Raw genomic sequence first — 20,050 nt, 5'->3', positions numbered from 1 at the left:
GTGTCATATATCCTTCACCCACTTTTTGATGGGGTTGATTTTTTCTTGTAAATTTGTTTAAGTTCTTTGTAGATTGTGGATATTAGCCCTTTGTCAGATGGGTAGATTGCAAAAATTTTCTCCCATTCTGTAGGTTGCTTGTTCACTCTGATGGTAGTTTCTTTTGCAGTGCAGAAACTCTTTAGTTTAATTAGATCGCATTTGTCAATTTTGGCTTTTGTTGCTATTGCTTTTGGTGTTTTAGGCATGAAGTCCTTGCCCATGCCTATGTCCTGAATGGTATTGCCTAGGTTTTCTTCTAGGGTTTTTATGGTTTTAGGTCTGACATTTAAATCTTTAATCCATCTTGAATTAAATTTTTGTATAAGATGTAAGGAAAGGATCCAGTTTCAGCTTTCTACATATGACTAGCCAGTTTTCCCAGAACTATTTATTAATTAGGGAATCCTTTCCCCATTTCTTGTTTTTGTTAGGTTTGTCAAAGATCAGTTGGTTGTAGATGTGTGGTATTACTTCTGAGGGCTCTGTTCTGTTCCATTGGTCTATATCTCTGTTTTGGTACCAGTACCATGCTGTTTTGGTTACTGTAGCCTTGCAGTATAGTTTGAAGTCAGGTAGTTATGCCTCCAGCTTTGTTCTTTTGGCTTAGGATTGAAGACAGTGTTATTGTCTAGTCAAATGGTAAACATAAGTGACTACATTATTGCTGGAAGATGAAAAATAAAATACACTTTTCAGTTCACATATTTCAATAGGTCTTACCTCATTTCTTATTGATTTTAAGTATTAATTTGTCACTGGACAAATTAATCTCTCTGATAATCAGAGAGAGATTAATCAAGTGTTGGTGCTGATTGGACTTTTGTGTTTCAGTTTGGCTGTTGTAATACTCACATGTCAGACTAAGTAGAAGGAGGCATATGTCCTTGGAAATTATTTTAATTATTTTATATCATTATTTCTAAAAAGTCATTGCCAAGAGAGGACACTTAGCTGTACATATCTACATAGATATTTTTCTGGATTTTTAAGGACTAGTACATAAACAATATAGTCATGATTTTCCTATTGTGATGGTGTTAATGTCTTTTAGTGTTCATCAGTATAAAGGAAAGCTAAAAGGTTTGGTGTGTGCAAAAATAAGTAAAGTTAAATATGAATATCAGAAACACAATTTCTTACTGGCTTTTTTTCAGCTATATCAGTTTAAATAATACTTAACTCTCTGAAGAACATGGATTAAAATGAGCAAATTTATAGTATGAAATCAGTATATGGAATGTAGATTAAAATGAAAATGAAGTTAAAGCTCACATTTGTTTTTAATTCAGGCTCTTGACATGTAAAGTCATTTTAAGCCACCTACCTAGTTCCAAAATGGTATTGACCACCTGCTGTTAACATGCTGTAAGGAAAATGGAGAGATGTAAATGAGTTTTGGTGATTTCTCTGCTTTGAATATAAATGAAACTGAAAATCTGCTGTCCTATACTCTTAATAGTGAACTACTAGAGTGTTTAAATCTTTCTGTGAAAGTGAAGGCTGTCATAAAGGATTATCATTAGCCTCTTTTTATTTTTTTACTATGTGAATACTTGTTAGCACTGGATAATTTGAATACAGTTTAGTTATAATACTTATTTCTTTATGTCTATAAATTTGGTACTTTGTAAATGTGTTTTGACAGTAAAGAGGTAATTCTGACTGAAATGTTACTTGAACATTATAGATGATAGGTCAGAGTGTATGGCTAAGAATTACAGAAAATGGAGTAGCCCTTACAAGGTATATAACATCAACCCAGCTACGGTAATCAGAACAGTTTTAGAATTGAAATTCCTTCCACATGAGACAAGAACTGGCAAAATTTGCTGATCATGTTGGATGGAGGGAGGCTGGAAATTATTCAAAAACTTGAATAGTATATTCTATTAATATTATCATAATCTTTGAATAGAAAATGAGGTCAATTAAGGTGTAATCAATTGATTCTTAGTCCCACCCCTCATATGGAAATATCTAATTCTTACCAACAAACGCATCCAAAGTGCCAAAGTTGCTGAAAAGAATTTGTTTTATTTTAGTTAAGCGTTAATAAAATATTGAAATTTACTATTGACTCGTATTCCTTCTGATGGTTACATATCAAGATGAAAAATGTACAAAGCTCTCTAATTATATATGTAGGTAAAAAAGATGGAGGAGTGATAAATATTTGTCAATAACTATTTAACTTCAGATTTCTATGTCGTGTTTAGGGAGTTTTATCCTAAAAATGTGTAAAGAGTTTCTTAGATCTTTTCCCACTCATAAACTGTCAAAATCACAAAGTCATGATTTGTTTTGTTTGGGTAGCTCCTGCAACATTCCTTCTTCACATTCTTCCATGGCATTGAAAACTTGCCATTTCAGTCTTCATGGCTCCCTTTGGAAACAACTTAATTGTATGAAATTGTCGTAATGTAGCTTTAAGCCCTTCCAAAGATCATAGGTCAAGCTGAAAATTAAAGGGGACCCTTGCTTTATAGTGTCTGTTGTACCTTTTGGAACCTTGGCGGAATATTGATTAAACATTTCACCTATAAGTTTCAGATTGATTTATATATTGTGTAAAATTTATCAAAAGTAACAGTCAACATCTGATGGAATTATGAAGTTGATGGAATTAGGAAGGTACCTAGAGGTACCTGTCTGTTTTCCTCTTAATGAAATTAGTCATAAATTAAATTTTTATTGAAAGTTAAAACCAAGATAAAGCTGAAAGTGTATCCTTGAGTTTTTCCGAAATGTTTCTCCACTTGCTTTCTTCCTGAATCAATCAATCCTTCCGTCCTTCCTTCTTTCCTTCTTTCCTTCCTTCCTTTCTTCTTTCTTTTTCTTTTCTTTCTCTCTCTCCCCCTTCCTTCCTTTCCTTCCTTCTGTCTCTCCTTCCTTCCTTCCTTCCTTCCTTCCTTCCTTCCTTCCTTCCTTCCTTCCTTCCTTCCTTCTTTCTTTCTTTCTTTCTTTCTTTCTTTCTTTCTTTCTTTCTTTCTTTCTGTCTGTCTGTCTGTCTGTCTCTGTCTGTCTTGTCTTGCCTCCTCCCCTCCCCTCCCCTCCCTTTCATTTCTTCTTCTTCTTCTTTTTTTTTTTTTTTTTTTTTTAGATGGAGTCTTGCTCTGTAGCCCAGATACAGTGGCGCCATTTCAGCTTACTGCAACCTCTGCCTCCTGGGTTCAAGCGATTCTCCTGCTTCGGCCTCTCTAGTAGCTGTGATTATAGGCACACACTACCATGCCCAGCTAATTTTTGCATTTTTAGTAGAGACAGGTCTCACCACATTGGTCAGGCTGGTCTCAAACTCTTGGCCTTAGGTGATTCACCCGCCTCAGCCTCCCAACGTGCTGGGATTACCGGTGTGAGCTACTGTACCTGACCTTCTTTTTTAAGTTTTAATTTGCTTGTGCTGCCAGAGGAAAAATGGCTGGGTTGCCTGTGTCTTAAACTCTTATTTCTATAGGCTGCACACTCTTTCTCCCCAAAATCTCTGCTGCAAGTGACCTTGTCAAACAAAAGTGTGGAATAATGGGAGGCAGCCCAGTGATGCTGGGTCATTTTTAAGTAGTTGTTTGCTACTGTCAGAACAAAGGCAAATCAGAGTTGCATTAAAGGGATATGACAGAGTGAACAACTGCCGTCCCGCTTCCCTAATAATACTTGTCTTATAGTGTTGCGTTGAAAACTGAGTGGCTGGAGTAGTTATTCGTATGGGTTTGGGATGAAAAATGTATAGGAAAATAAAGATCTATTTCTGTCATTTAACAAAATACAGAATTTCAGAATTTAGGAAGCAAAATTTGATTAAAACAGCTTTCTAATGCTTTTCAGTGACAGAAACATTAGGGGTATGTTATATTCCATTAGATTGTTAATAGCATTGTTCATTGTTATGTAGGATTTTTAACTGTGATATGTTTGAATCTATTTATATTGTACCATGTTGTGACCAGATTCTTGATGTACTTGGATAAATTTGGAACAACAGTTAAATCTTACTCTTTAAAATACTAATTAAGTGTAGCACTCTTCTTACATGTCCATAATGGAAAAACACTTGCCTTTTATTTGTAGCTTGATATGTAGTCTGTCCTTTTGTTATTGTTTTTGGAGGGGGCTTAGGGATTGTGTGTGACTTAGGTGCTACTATGAAGTGGAAAGCATCAGCTGTATCTGGCATTTGCATTTTTATAATCATTGCTTTCAAAATGTTCCAGAGAGGTACATTTTCCTCCACCCCGTCTCTCTAATGCACAGTTAATAGTATGTCCTTCACTTGAACTTTTTCCCTTATAAATCAATTATGCATTTGCTATAGTAGTTCAACTTTTTAAAGTGCATAAGGAGAATACTGTATAAAAAGTGCTTGTAAAACAAGTCTACTTCTAAGATTCTAAACCTTGAGAATTATCATGTTTTGGTTTTTCAATAAATGGTTAATGTATTGTAAAAAGTTGGACATTTTACCACAGTTACCATACTTGAGCTAATTTTTAGAATATTTTTAAAAGAGTTATCAGTGCTTTATATTTCATATAAGGCTTTATATGAAATAAATACATTAAAAATGTAGAGTTTTTGATGCCTGGTTGAAAGTGGAATTAAGATTGGTTTTATTATGTGCTTTGAATGTATTTCTGAAATATTTTTGAAGAGGATACTTGTAAGTTAAATACCTTTTATCATTTATTTTTATCATAATTTTATATATACTCTGTCATGAAATAATACTAAAGAATCCCAATATTTGTTTTTATGATATATCTTTACATTGTAATCTGTAGTATTTTAATTTCCTATAAACCTCTTAATAGTACTAGACAATATGTGACCTTTTATACTCATTCTATGTGCTATAAAATTACTGTTTCCTCTGATTCTATTAAATCCTTTCAAACCACTAGAGAACTCCCTGATTTGTACTTAACAGAGCTTTTCATGTATTAACGAGTTACCTGGCTATCAATAAGTACTTGTTTAACTAGAGTGACTAAGTTAAAGACTTGTAGAAGTTAGAAAGGGCTTTCTGAAGCTAATAATCCAACACCCTAATTTGTGACTCTAAGGATCAGATGCAGAGTAGTTCAAGACTTGATGTTTTTGTTCAGGGTAAGGTAGTAATTTAGTGACAGAATCCAGGTAACTCAAATCCTCAAACTAGAGAAAAACTATTAAGATTTCTTGACATTTATTGTTATTCCCTACCTTTAGCTTTTACACAGCTAAATCTACTTGTGGAAGTTCAGCTTCAAAAACTTTTAGCCATAGTTTCCAAGCTGTGGACTGTGGCTGAGGTTTATCAACAGCCTCGGTTTTCTAATTCTCTGAGTGCTCATCTTAACCACTCCTGCCCAACCCCTCATTCTACAATATTGAGCCTTAACTCCTATTCCTGTCTCCCTGGCCATCCTTTGTAATAGTTTTGTATTGAAGTGTCCATGAATTAACATTTTGTTTTAATAGATATTCTCACTTCAAGGTGGCATAAAGTAGTATATATTTCTCAGGATCGACTTTCCCACTTAAGAATATTTGCCTTCACCTCTGTGCATTAAAATTTATTGCTGCGATTGACATGACTAAGGTGGCATAACATAGTGCTGTGAGCATAATCTAGAGCTAGTCTGAATAAGTCTGAATCACAGTTCTTCTATTCATAACCTTGGGCCACTTAACCTCTCTTGCTTTGTTTTACATATCTTTAAAATGAGGATTAAAATATTTGCTATTAGGAGGATTAAAGGAATTATAATATTATTCATAAAGTACTGAGAATCTTGCCTGATATGTATAGTAAGATGCTACATCAGTGTTAAGTCATGGAAGGAACCAGTAAATTGTTTCAGTATTTTATTGTGTGTGTACTTAGGGTTCTGGAGATACTCAAAGAACAACACACATTCCTAGTTTGACCTGAATGAACCAGGAATACTTAATTATGTAGCGTGTATCACATTTATTTTTAGAGCCACATTTTACTGAAATTAAACCTAGGAACAATACATGCAAAACATGGCTTGCTTTTTTTTTTTTTTTTTTTTTTTTTTTGGTGGTTGTTTGCTTTAAAAACGTTGCTTTGTTAAAAAATAAAAATAAAAGCTCTTGGTATTTTTGGGAAGGCAAGTTAGAGATAGACCTTAAAAGAAACCTAGCTACTGCCATTTATAGGTAGTTATATGGATACCTTACCTTTAGAAGTTATTGAGTGTGACTTATCTGCTTAATAGCAATTAAATCCGTTTAAAATGTTTACCAGGTGTTAATCATAAGTCAGGGTTGACATAGCCAGTTTAATCTTACTTGAAAGAAAAATCTCAGTAAATTCATGTTTACAGATTTTTTAAAAACTGGCTACGAATGTTTATTATAGAAATCCATAATTTTCCGTTTATTTGCTATACTAGAATACTATGCAGTTGTAATGAATAAGCATTTATAGTTTCTGCTCCTAAAAATTGGACTACAGTTTCGTGAGTTTACTCTCATCTGGTAAGCTTTCCAGAGATTCAGGGAAGCCATAGCTTTCCAAGTATGCAAATCTTTCATGTTCAAAGCACTTCCCTCAGGCATAAGAGGAATATTTCAGTGACATGCTTTGCTCTTTTCCCTTAATGTATCTAACATGAAGGAGTTTCTCATTAGGTACACAGCTTATGTACTTACTGTAGGATCCACATTTATACATACAGAGAAATTACCCATAATTAAGATCAGATATCTATTTATTAATTAATTTGACATTCCTGTAATAATTTATTGGTAAATAAATATCTCTTAACTCATTGAATGTGGATGGCATATATTTTTGGAAAATGTTTCAAAATACATGAAAAAAATAGCAACCTGAGAAATTTAAGTTACTGTGTTTACATTTTTGAAATCACATGTTTGAAAGGTATTTATGATGGGGACAGCTTATCTATGTTTAAATAGATGTTGAAGAAATTATATGAGAAGAATTGATAGAAAGTTTTATTTTTAATTGTTTGCTTTGTAATATATTTCTTGGGTGAGTGTAAAAAGTAGATTTCAGAAGATTTATTTATACTATCAATGCATGTTTTAAAATGCTGTTGTTTGAGTTGTAAATAAATAATGAAAAAGGCATTTTACGTGGCATTGAATCAATCTGTTTCAGTTGTTCACCCTGGATTTCTTTCATTTAGTCATCTTCTTACTGCAAAGGAGGACATTTGTTCATTACTTTGCCTAAATAATACTAACATACTAGCAGATGGTCACTTTCCAACTGGTTTGTCTTCAGAAAAGAAATTAAAATATTATAGTGCCAGAGAGAGATATTATAATGCGTCCCTGTCAAATTAACAGGTCATTCTTTTCAACTGTTTTATAACTGCAAAATAGCTCAATGTCACATAAAAGGCTAAAAGCTAGAGCAAATGGTATCATGGGAAATATGAAATAAACACAGTGTAGTGATTTATAGTCTTTTCTTGAACACACTAGGAATATTTCTTTTCTAAAAAGACACAAATTATATGCTATGGTAGTATTTTGGTTGTACTGGATTCTAGTTTAATTAGTTCATATCAAAAGATGGCATTTGTTTTAAAACATGTGTATACATTCTGAAAGAAGATACTTCCCCCAAAACATTTAAAAATACCTTGAATATATTTTTAAACGAATATGTTAGCCTAGCAAACAATGAAATGAAAACCAAATATGAAAATAATGTATCTTCTTCCTGCCCTTTAATGAATGATCTGTAACTCTGATAAAAAGATTAGTTTAGAGACTATTGAATTATTTTAATTCTAGGACCAGACTGAAAGTAGCATTGTACATTTAGAAATGCAACATATAAATGAGTAGAAGTGGATCCCTATGTGATTGGGAAATAAGCTGGAGAAACTGAAGTATGCTTAAAACACAGAGTAATTAGCGAGCAAGCTCAGGAAAAATAAATCTAAGAATACTTAGAAGTAGTGTTTGAAGAACTAGAATCATCACAGTTTAAATTATTTGTTTTGAACTTTCTCTGCCACTGAATTGCTGTGTATCTTTGGGCAGTCACTTAGATCATTTCCCCAACTAGAACATTAGCAAGTTGGCTTAGACAGCTCTTAAGTCCTTTTTTTGAAGTGTTATAGCTATTTGGTTGGTGATCAATTAAAAAAAAAAAAAAGTATTTGCCTAAGTGAGCTAGGTGGATTTATAATGAGAAAGAAGGAAGTTATTATAATGAGTATTCTTTATAATATTATTTATTCTTCTGAAAAAATCAAGTGATAATAGAAACCACAATATAAAATATCTGAATTCGATTTGCATTCCTCCTAATTACCAGCACTGTGAACAAAAACAGGTCGTTTAGGTCATCATTGTGAGCCCACTATCAGCGGCCAGCGCGGGTGCTGCGGGAGACCGTGGGGCCTGCAGTGGCCGCCCTCTCAGGAGCCACCATGTTGGTGGCTTCTGGACTGAGCGAGGAAGAGGAGGCTCTGCAGAAGAAATTGAACAAACTCAAGAAAAAGAAAAAGGCATTGCTGACTCTGAAGAAGCAAAGTAGCAGCAGCACAACCAGCCAAGGCGGTGTCAAATGCTCACTATCAGAGCAGCCTGTCGTGGACACAGCCACAGCAACAGAGCAGGCAAAGCAGCTGGTGAAGTCAGGAGCCATCAGTGTCATCAAGGCTGAGACCAAGAACTCAGGCTTCAAGCGTTCTCGAACCCTTGAGGGGAAGTTAAAGGACCCCGAGAAGGGACCAGTCCCCACTTTCCAGCCGTTCCAGAGGAGAGTATCTGCTGCTGATGACCTGCAAGAGTCATCCAGACGTCTCTAGAGGAAATCTCTGTATGAAAGCTTTGTGTCTTCTAGTGATCGACTTAGAGAACTAGGGCCAGATGGAGAAGAGGCAGAGGGCCCAGGGGCTGGTGATGGTCCCCTCGAAGCTTTGACTGGGGCTATGAAGAACGCAGTGGTGGCCACTCCTCAGCCTCCCCTCCCCGAAGCCGCAACCATGAGAGGAACCGGGACAGAGACCGAGATCGGGAGCGGGATCGAGACTGGGATCGAGACAGAGACCGAGGGCAGGACAGGGATCGGGATCGGGATCGAGATCGAGACCGGGAACCGGACAGGGATCGGGATCCGGAGCAGCATTGCGACCGAGACCGAAAGGGTCCTTTCCGCAGGTCGGACTCATTCCTTGAATGGCGAGCCCCTAGGAAAGGGAATACTCTCTATGTATGTGGAGAAGACTTGATGCCTACCATTCTCTGTGGGGCCTTCTTTCCTTTTGGAAACATCATTGACCTCTCCATGGATTCACCCAGAAACTGTGCCTTCGTCACCTATGAAAAGATGGAGTCAGCAGATCAGGCGGTTGCTGAGCTCAATGGGACACAGGTGGAGTCTGTACAGCTCAAAGTCAACATAGCCTGGAAACAGCCCATGCTGGATGCCGCTACTGGCAAGTCTGTCTGGGGCTCCCTTGCTGTCCAGAACAGCCCTAAGGGTTGCCACCGGGACAAGAGGACCCAGATTGTCTAGAGTGATGACGTCTACAAGGAAAACCTTGTGGATGGCTTCTAGGGAACAGAGCTGGATTCCTTGTGCCTCATATGCCCCAATGCTGGTCTCAGTAAAACACTGATGTGGAAGCTTAAAAAAAAAAAAACAAAAAAACAGGTCGTTTAAATATGTTGTATGGGCTTGGCGCGGTGGCTCACACCTGTAATCCTAGCACTTTGGGAGGCCAAGGCAGGCCAATAACTTGAGGCCAGGAGTCCTGAGGGCCAGGAGTTTGAGACCAGCCTGGCCAATGTGGTGAAACCGTGTCTCTATTAAAATTGGAAAAATTAACCGGGCGTGGTGGCACTCACCTGTAATCCCTGCTACTCAGGTGGCTGAGGCACAAGAATCACTTGAATCCAGGAGGCAGAGGTTGTAGTGAGCCAAGATCTTGTCACTGCGTTCCAATCTGGGCGACAAAGTGAAATATTATAAATAAATAAATAAATAAATAAATAAATAAATAAATAAATTGGATTTTGGATCCTCAATAAATAAGTTGTATTTTGGATCCTCATCTGAACAATGGAAATTATAATTCTTCTGGTTATCTCACTGTATCTAAAGCAATGTCCTGCTGTGTTGCCTTTTTCAAAGAGTGATCATTTGAATATTCTTATAGGAGCCCTTACTGGAATGCTTTCTAGCATATTATTTGCCTCAGATACTCCATCTGTTTTTGGAGTTCTCAAATAGTTGGACATTTTTTCTCTTCTTAAGGGTGAAATATGTGAGACAGCCTTTTCTAATTTGTACAGAGATGAAAAATTAAGTTAGCCTTAAGTTCTTTCTTAACTGAGAGTCTTTCCCTATCTGCCTAGGCATTTGGCTGTCCCCTGCCTCTATCAGTATCTTTTTGTCCTTCCCTCTCAAATCCGTACTTTAACCAGCGAAGTGGAATATTTGTCTTAAACATTGTGGTGTTATTCCTCATCCCACCCCGTTTCTTCCTATATTTGTTTGAAATGCCAGTATACTCATATTGCATAATACAGGATAAACAGGTTTGTATGCAGAAGTGTGAAATTATATATTGTTATGAATGGTAGGGGAATTGGTAGATCTGGGACTCAAAATTTTTGTTAGAACTTTTTGTATATATATTTTTTGTAAGGCATTAATTCACTGAGTACTTCAAATATTAATCCCATGTTCACGTTTGAAATCGTTTAATCAAAATGCTTTTATTTCCAAGTTGTTACAAATAGTACTGAAAAAAGAAAGAACCCTGCCCTTATGTTCTTGCTCATGGTTATCCTCTCTGTTATTTCTGCTCATCCTGCCAGGGTAAGCTGAGATCTGCCTTCCTTCATAATATATTTTACAACTCCAGTTCTCATTAGTCTTGCTTTACTCTCAGTTCCTACACCGCTTACAGTCTGCACCACATAATTGAATATTTACTTATATATCCTTCCTTGTATGGATTGGTGATGTTTCCATCTGTTTGTTTGCTTCCCCCATAGACCTCAGAGTATAACAAGGTGAAGACAATATTTTGTTTAATCTTTCCCCAAATCTTCTAAGAATGTTAGAACACCTAAGTGGTGCTCAGTGAATACTGGATTAATTTGTTTTTTCCTTTTCTCCATTTCCTTTCACTGAGTGTGAAACTTGCTAGAAATCACATGCCATCCCTCCTTTTTTCCTGAGTGTCTTTTTTTTTTTTGAGATGGAGTCTCGCTCTGTCGCCCAGGCTGGAGTACAGTGGCGCGATCTCCACTCACTGCAAGCTCTGCCTCCCGGGTTCACGCCATTCTCCTGCCTCAGCCTCCCGTGTAGCTGGGACTACAGGCACCCGCCACCGCGCCTGGCTAATTTTTGTATTTTTAGTAGAGACGGGGTTTCACCGTGTTAGCCAGGGTGGTCTTGATCTTCTGACCTCGTGATCTGCCCGTCTCGGCCTCCCAAAGTGCTGGGATTACAGACGTGAGCCACCGCGCCCGGCCCCTGAGTCTGTCTTTTTAATGGGCCTCTCTTCTTTCCTGGTATGCCAAGATAGATGTACTACAAAAGTTTATAGATTATATAGAATTTGTACAATTTGTTTCTTGATATTAAGTATCTGAGGAAAAATGTGGACATAGAGAAATGATGATTCATAATATGTTCCAATTAGAAATGTAAAAGTTGGTTAAACATTAAAAAATCAGCTTGGTGCTACGGATGTGGTTTTTTTTCCCTTAATCGTTAGAAGTTTGCAGAATTTACTGTTTTCTACCGTAACTAAGAGATAGTGCTTTCTAGCAGACCTATTGTATAATTTAGTTTATGCCAAATATACTACTACTAATTTAAATGTCCCACATAGTTAGGATCTTTTGGTATTCAGCAGAGTAAAAATTAATTTTATCTTAAAAACTAGAGTAAAAAACCTTTTTTTAAACAGTAAAAAATCTGCTTTCTGCAAACTGTGTCCAGATAACCGGAGCTGTTTAGATGGATAATGACACAGTAAATGTGAAAGCAGTTTGAAGAACATACACATTAACATTATGGTTAGAAGAGTGAGGGATGGAATGCCTTTTGTATCCATGACATGTTTCAAACTGAAAAATATGCAGTCAGTTTTTGTAGTTCATAAGATGCTCCACAATCCCTTCTCAACCAGTTCTGGTAGATAATTAAGACCTAACACATTCATTGTTTGTAATGAATCATTTCCTTAATGCTTCTAGAATTCAGCAGAATTGGGAAATAGCCCTCAAATAATTGTATGTGGGGCTTTATTTTCTTGTGGAACCCTAGTTGAGAAAGGCTGTACAATCTCTTTTAACCTCTATTTGAACAAAATCTTATTTTGCCATGTATATGTTTGAAGACAGCCTTTCCAGATTACTTTTACTTGACCCAATCACTTAGTGGTTAAGAACGTATTGACTATACAATACAGTCCAAATCTGGTTGGCCCTATTTGTTTTCTAAAGTTTTAAATGTAGCTATGTTTTATTGACAGCATTTTTCCTACTTAATTATGTCTTTTGTTGACAGCTCAAACTGTCTCTATTTACTCTTATTTAGAATGCAGCTGGCAACAGCAGTTGGTTTGTGAAACCCAGGCATATAATTAACTTCCCCAGTTAAGGTATGGTTTGTTTCATTGGGAGAGAAAGGATTTTAGGGGGTATGTTTCTTTAGTCTGAGAAGTGATGCAGTTTATTTTCAGTATAGTGTATGTTATATGACAGAACATAAGCAGAGAATTTTTAAAAAATTATAACATTCTAACTACTTGAGCACTAAGGTGCTACAAAAAATACTTTGTTATTATTTGAACCATGAAAATCAGATATTAACATTCAGTGTAAATGTCAAATTAACACAGGCCAGTAGGAACATTTGTGATCATGTTCTTCTCACATCTACTTGCATGGATAATGAAGCTTTGACTATTGCTTTGATGTAGATTCTTGAAGAAAATCCTCCTCCTATTTCCAAGACACTTTGTAGTTACTAATTCTAAAAGAGAATATAAGTGAATCCATTTATTTAAAATAAAATAAAAATGGGGGAAGATATTTAAGCAATAAATTTCATACCATGAGATTTTTTATGCCCTGGTTACTTTGTAACCCAGTAAGCTACCCTGGGTTCTCTCCTGATACTGCACAGAACTTTTGTTTTTCATCCTCATCTTCCTAGTATTACTTCAACTATATTGTTTTTCTGTTTCTAACACTTATCTAGATTTTTATAATTATTACTGTCTTCCTTTATCAGTGTTAAAAGTTAAGATACATGGTATTTTTGAGATCAGAATTGTAGCCATAATATTGATATGCTGCAAATATTAAGAGGAAAATTCTTTAGTTGCCAGTTTTTTGTACACTCAAGTGTTGTGGATTCTTAAGAATAAATGTTTCTTTGTTTTCATATGAAACTAGCCTTTTTTTTTTTTTTTTTTTTGGATACATGTCTTACTTTGTCACCCAGGCTAGAGTGCAGTGGTTTGGTTCCCTTCAGCCTTGATCTCCTGGGCTCAAGTGTTCCTCCCGCCTCAACCCCCAGAATAGCCGGGACAATAGGCACGTGCGACAACTCCCAAGTAATTTTTGTACTTTTTGTAGAGACGGAGTTTTGCCACATTACCCAGGCAGGTCTTGAACTCCTGAGCTCAAGCTTTGTAATCCCAAAGTACTGGAATTACAGGCACGAGCCACCACGCCCATCGCAAACTGCCTTCCTTTTTGCCCAGCCCATAAGAATGACCTATGCTAATGAATGATTTTTAAAGAATCTTGCTACTTCTTTCTGCCTGGGATTATGTGTTGACTGAATATAGTTTCCTAAAAGATACTGTTGATTTTTTTAAACTAAACTTCTACCAGACTTTCTGCTCTCTTGTTCCAAAATTGGTATTTTATTTTTAAATTGAAAATCGGAAAATTGCTAATGATGTTGAAAGCAAAAATGGTATTGAATGCTTTCTGACTAAACATATTGAACAAAGCAAAACACTATATATCTGCTCTTTCATGTAACATTTGGAAACTCTTATGACATAATCAGGGCCATTTTCTGTATAGATGGGGAGATAGGCTTATAAATATGCTAGGTAAGTGACCAGCTCTAGAGGAACCTGATATGAATGTGACCCCATACTGAGTTTAAGTAAATAAAACAAATAATGAGTATATAGAATCATGGCCCCTCCTGCTGATGAAAAGGATGATTTTGATTTTTGATATAGACTGATAGAATGAAAACTATATTGGTAATATTGCATGTATTATATAGTAGTTGAGGTGAGTAGAGATAAATTTTTAATTGAGTGATCTGTAAAAGAGTGTTCCAAAATAACATATAACAAAATTAACTAAAGGAGTACTTTTGAAAACAAATAGAATTATGTTGGAAAACAAGTGTCTTTAATGGATTAGTTAAGGAAGTAAAAATAATTAATATAAAGCAATGGAAACAGCGTATGGAGTTAGAGACATAAAATTGCCAGTTTATTTATTGATTTTATTTTATAATAGTTATTATTTGGAAAATGACCAATATGAATAAATAGAAGTAGGGAGGGGAAAATGAAGGAAAACTGTTTTTAGCTGGTAACATCTATTTGGCAATGTCTTTACTGTTATGCTTGTAATATTTGATTTATAAATGTTAACTGTAACTTATTAGTGTAAATATTTGTGTTTATTTTATATATAACCCTTTTAACCTGATGTCCCATTTCTATTTTCAGAGGAATTAAAAAAAAATGTTTAAACATTAAATTCAGAGGAATTAAAAAAATGTTTAGACATTAGTGATTACTGGTTCAAAAACAAGTCTTCTGATGATAAATTAATAAATTAGTAGAAACTTCCCGTAAACACAGCTGCTAAGGCCTGCCAAAGCACCTTGGTTCCATTTCTTATCTAGGGCTTGACAAGAATATACTGTTCTTACTTAGTTAATTACTGCTCACAGATAGAAAAGGAAAGGCCTTGAATTCAGCATTTGTGTCATCACACGGCCCTGTTCAGTCAAGCTCAATGCATGTTACATGACTGCCTGAGAGGAACAGAAAAGCTAGTTTCTTAGTCTCTAACCAGAATGCATGATAAGGCTTGGTGTCAAAAAGGGCAAGATGGGGATCACAGCAATTATGGCAGAGGCAAAGTAGTTACCTTGACAACTAGATTGAGGATTCATTGCGATTTATTATTTACTACTTGAAAACCTCATTCTGTGATTTAATTAAGGGTTGAGATTTCCATGAAGTCTGTCTTTTCCAAATTTGAGCACCCTGTTACTGTTGTTTATGTGTACACTGAAATAATCTCAAACTGATTTTCTCCAAAATCGTGACGAATTAGGCTTAACATGTAGTTGTTTGATAATTTAGACAGGTCACTTAGACAACAGTTGACTGAAATTAACTGGATCTTTTTTTTTTTTTTTTTTTTTTTTTTTTTTGAGACGGAGTCTCGCTCTGTCGCCCAGGCTGGAGTGCAGTGGCCGGATCTCAGCTCACTGCAAGCTCCGCCTCCCGGGTTTACGCCATTCTCCTGCCTCAGCCTCCCGAGTAGCTGGGACTACAGACGCTCGCCACCTCGCCCGGCTATTTTTTTGTATTTTTTACTAGAGACGGGGTTTCACCGGGTTAGCCAGGATGGTCTTGATCTCCTGACCTCGTGATCCGCCCGTCTCGTGGGTGACGGTAATCAATACTCACTAGTAACTTAGTAACAGTGACCCCCTGGGTATCTTCAAAGCAGCATGGTTGTAACAAGTGAATTTTATCTTTTTTGTTGAAAGCAGCTTTAAATAATTTATACCTGATTTGTATTTCACTGTATCATTTTAGATATACACATGTTATTTCTTTGCAGTTACTTAATGGTATACTTTTTTTGGGAGGGGAGACCGAGTCTTGCTCTCATCGCCTGGGATTATGTGTTGACTGAAGACAGGCTGGAGTGCAGTGGTACGATCTCAGCTCACTGCAATCTCTGCTGCCCAGGTTCAAGCGATTCCCCTGCCTCAGCCTCCCAAGTACCTGGGACTACAGGCACGCACCACCATGCCCGGCTAAATTTTTGGATTTTAGTAGAGACAGGGTTTCAACACGTTGGCCAGGATAGTCTCGATCTCCTGACCTCATGATCGCCCGTCTTGGCCTCTCAAAGTGCTGGGATTACAGGTCTGAGCCACAGTGTCCGGCTGTTATACCTTTTATATTGTCCAAATTACAGTTTTAAAAATGTGATTGTAATCAGATAATTCTTTGCCAGAAAGCAAAAGTTCACCACCTTAGGGTGAGTTAACTATTAGGTAATTTTGTATTTTATGTTTTTTTCTTTCCAAATATTCCTGAAATGCTTTTTACCTTTGCAGATGTAACTCTAAGTTGACTACTTATTCAGCATTAATTAATAATAAAATATAATAGGCTTTTCAGCCTATGGTTTTTATTTAAACAAAACCTTTCAAATAAAAATAATTTTAAACGTTTATTGGATTTCTATTTAAAATAGAGTGTTTTCATGTACTCTTTTAAATTAAAATAGTGTCTGCGTAGTTTGTTTACATTCTTTCCGTCAGAATATCTGCCTGAGGATTCTATATATAATTAATGTAAGAAAAACGAGGGTAATCCCTTGGTAGAAAACTGGTAATGGATTAGAAGACCATAGCTCTGAAATTCCAGGAATGTGACACATTTTCTCTGAAAGATGCACTTAGGCCTGATGTCTAGAGATATTAAAAAGTGCCCCCTAGTGTAATTAGGTAAAGATAGACATTCCTAATATATTTTGTTGTATGTTTAATATGGAATATTGTAAGTAAATTCATAACTGATACTAAATATGATTTGAGAAGAATTACTACTTTGGTGAGAAGCGAGCTCTGAGTGTCACTTGAAGCTTCAAATTTCTTACTGAACTAATTGATATAATATACAAAATATGTATTGAGAATGTGCAGAACAGCCACGCAAGTAGTTTGATCAGTGTCTTTCAATATAGTGCCTAACATGAACTAGTTTAAGATACTTGAGGAATCCACATAACTATCCTTGGTTCCAGTTTTTTAATTCAAAAGTTTAGACTAAATCAGTGCTTTTCAAATTGTGATTTACAACCCATTATCAGTTTCTAAGCGCAATATTTAGTGGGTTACAGTCATCATTTATGAAAGAGAATAGCAAATATCAGAATACAGTTTATATAATGAGGATTATTTCATGAAATTTGCATTAATTATATGTTCATATCTTAAGGGTACAGTGTTTTGATGTAACATGTCACACTTAAGGAATGTAGTAAAAATATATAAAAGGAAACACTGGGCTGCGTGATCCTAAAAATCTCTCCCAGTTCCAACATTCCCAAGTGAAATTTTAAACATGCAGCTCTTCCTTAAGTAGCATTGTATCATTATGTTGTTCAAATAGAATTTGACACATGCAGATGCATTTTGGGAGAAAAAGAGGAGAAAGGTGTAAGACTTGATATTCTGAGAGACTAATACCTACATAAATTGTAATTATTCCTAATTGCTATGTGTGATAATTCAGACCTGCACAAAATCGCTGAGAGCACATCAAACAAATGATTAGTTCTCATTTTCAGGCCCAGAAAATGCCTCATGACTAATATTAGAGTGCATCCTTTAAAGATGAGTATGATTTCATTCATTTGGGGTAGAGAATTCAGGGAAAGAGTCTGGATACTTTGGATGTGGCTAGACAGTCAAGAGGCCTTGACCTGTGCCATACGTAGGCATTTGGAATTTATCTTAAAAGACCAGGGAAAGCTGTCAAACCCATTCAACCTGCTAGGATTAGCTCCCCTTTTAGAAGGATGAAGGTAGTAACGTGATTGTTGAACTCAAGTAGAGAAAAATTGAAGGTATGGAGATAATAAGTTACAAGAATTTCAGAAGGTCAGCTATAAACATAGAAACTCCTCTTTTGATAAACAGTAAAATACACTAGCTAGCTTAACAGTACTCATACAACATACGAATTGAGTTTCACTTTAGTATTTTGGAAATACTGGAACAGCTTTCAATACCTTTGCAAAATACCCAAGTAAATGTATGAAATGTTGAAGGACTTACATGAGTCCGGCATATAGGAATACCTTGTTTTATTGAGCTTTGTAGATACTGCATTTTATTTTATTTTATTTTTATGTTACGTTACGTTACGTTATGTTATTTTAGATGGAATCTTGTTCTGTCGCCCAGGCTGGAGTGCAGTGGCGCAATCTCGCTTACTGCCCGCTCCACCTCCTGGGTTCATGCCATTCTCCCGCCTCAGCCTCTCGAGTAACTGGGACTACAGGTGCCCGCCACCACGCCCGGCTGATTTTGTTTTTGTATTTTTAGTAGAGATGGGATTTCGCCTTGTTAGCCAGGATGGTCTCGATCTCCTAATTTTGTGTTCCGTCCCCCTCAGCCTCCCAAAGTGTTAAGATTACAAGTGTGAGCCACCACCCCGGCCTGTATTTTTTATAAATTAAAGGGTTGTGGAAACCCTGTTTCCCACAAGTCTATCAGCACCATTTTTCCAACAGTATGTGCTCACTTCATGTGTCTGTGTCACATTTTGTTAATTCTCACAATATTTCAAGTTTTTTTTATTATATCTGTTATGGTGATCTGTAATCAGTGATCTTTGATATTTTTATAACTGTTTGATGTGTGTTGTTGTAATTGGAGTGCCATGAATCATGCCCACTCCAGACGATGAACTTAAGGAATGTTGTATTTTCTGACTGCTCCACCAACTGACCCTTCTCCGTCTTTCCCCCTCTCATCAGGCCTCCCTATTCCCTGAGACACAAAAATTTTGAAATTAACCAATTAATAATCCTGCAACGGCCTCTATATGTTCAAGTGAAATGAAAAGTTGCACATTTCTTCATATTAAATCAAAAGATAGAAATGATTAAGCTTAGTGTGGAAGGCATATCAAAAGTTTAGATAGACCAAAATCTCGGCGTCTTGTGCTAGTTAGCCAAGTCGTGAATGCAAAAAAAAAAGTTCTTGAAGTAAATTGAAAGTGCTACTTTAGTGAACACATAGATGATAAGAAAGTGAAACAGTTTTTGTTGCTCATATGGAGAAAGTTTTAGTGGTCTGGAAAGAATATCAAACCAGTCTCAACATTCCCTTAAGCCAAAGCATAATCCAGAGCAAGGCCCCAACTCTCTTCAATTCTATGAAGGCTGAGAGGTGAGGAAGATGTGGAGGAAAGTTTACAGTTTCCGGAGGAAAGAAGCTATTGTTCCCCTAACATAGAAGTGGGAGGTAAAGCAGCAAGTGCTGATACAGAAGCTGCAGCAAGTTATGCAGAAGATCTAGCTAAGATCATTGATGGAGGTGGCAGCACTAAACAAGAGATTTTAAATATAGACAAAGCAGCCTTCTGTTGGAAGAAGATGCCCTCTAGGACTCTTCATAGCTGGAGAGAAGTCATTGTCTGGCTTCAGAGTTTCAAAGGACAGACTGTCTTGTTATGGGCTAATGGAGCTGGTGACTTCTAAGTTGAAGGTCATATTCATTTACCATTTCAAAAATCCTTGGGCTATTAGAAATTATGTTAAGTCTGAGGAATAGAGATGTGCCCGCCCTTCTCTCTGCTTTTTTATCAAGACTCAGTGTACAAGGATTGCATGTGTGGGTCATCTCAGTCTCCTCTGCTTCAATGCTCCTCATCTCTAGCAATAAGTTACTTCTCTTTGAAAAATTTCACATTTGTTAGTGTGAATTTTGGGATCTTATGCACATAATTTATACAAGCACAAAACTTGTTGTCCTGTCTCTGAATCGAATCTTTTGATAGTTTCCTGATACAGTTTATGCTGTGTCTTCTGTTAGGGGAGACTTTAAAAGGAGGGAGCTCTTGATCCCGATAAAGGAGAGGCAGAGCAGATAGAAGAGCATTCCAAGTGGGGAGAATACTGTGAAGAATGCTACAAAGACAGGAACTCACCAGATTTTATATAGTGAATATTTAAGACTCCATAGTGTAAA

General features: G+C 36.3%; 1 protein-coding gene and 1 pseudogene across 27 annotated transcripts in view; both read left to right on the top strand.

Annotated features, from left to right (window-relative positions):
- ADGRL2 (adhesion G protein-coupled receptor L2) overlaps window positions 1-20,050 on the top strand; it is a 694,457-nt gene that overhangs the window by 570,289 nt on the left and 104,118 nt on the right. The window lies entirely within an intron of this gene.
- Window positions 7,738-9,908, top strand: LOC140709221 (negative elongation factor E pseudogene; annotated as a pseudogene).

This window comes from Chlorocebus sabaeus, chromosome 20 (genome assembly GCF_047675955.1).
Source record: "Chlorocebus sabaeus isolate Y175 chromosome 20, mChlSab1.0.hap1, whole genome shotgun sequence".
Lineage (NCBI taxonomy): Eukaryota > Metazoa > Chordata > Mammalia > Primates > Cercopithecidae > Chlorocebus > Chlorocebus sabaeus.
Note: the sequence above shows the minus strand (reverse complement) of the source record. Positions and strands in the feature narration are given on the sequence as shown.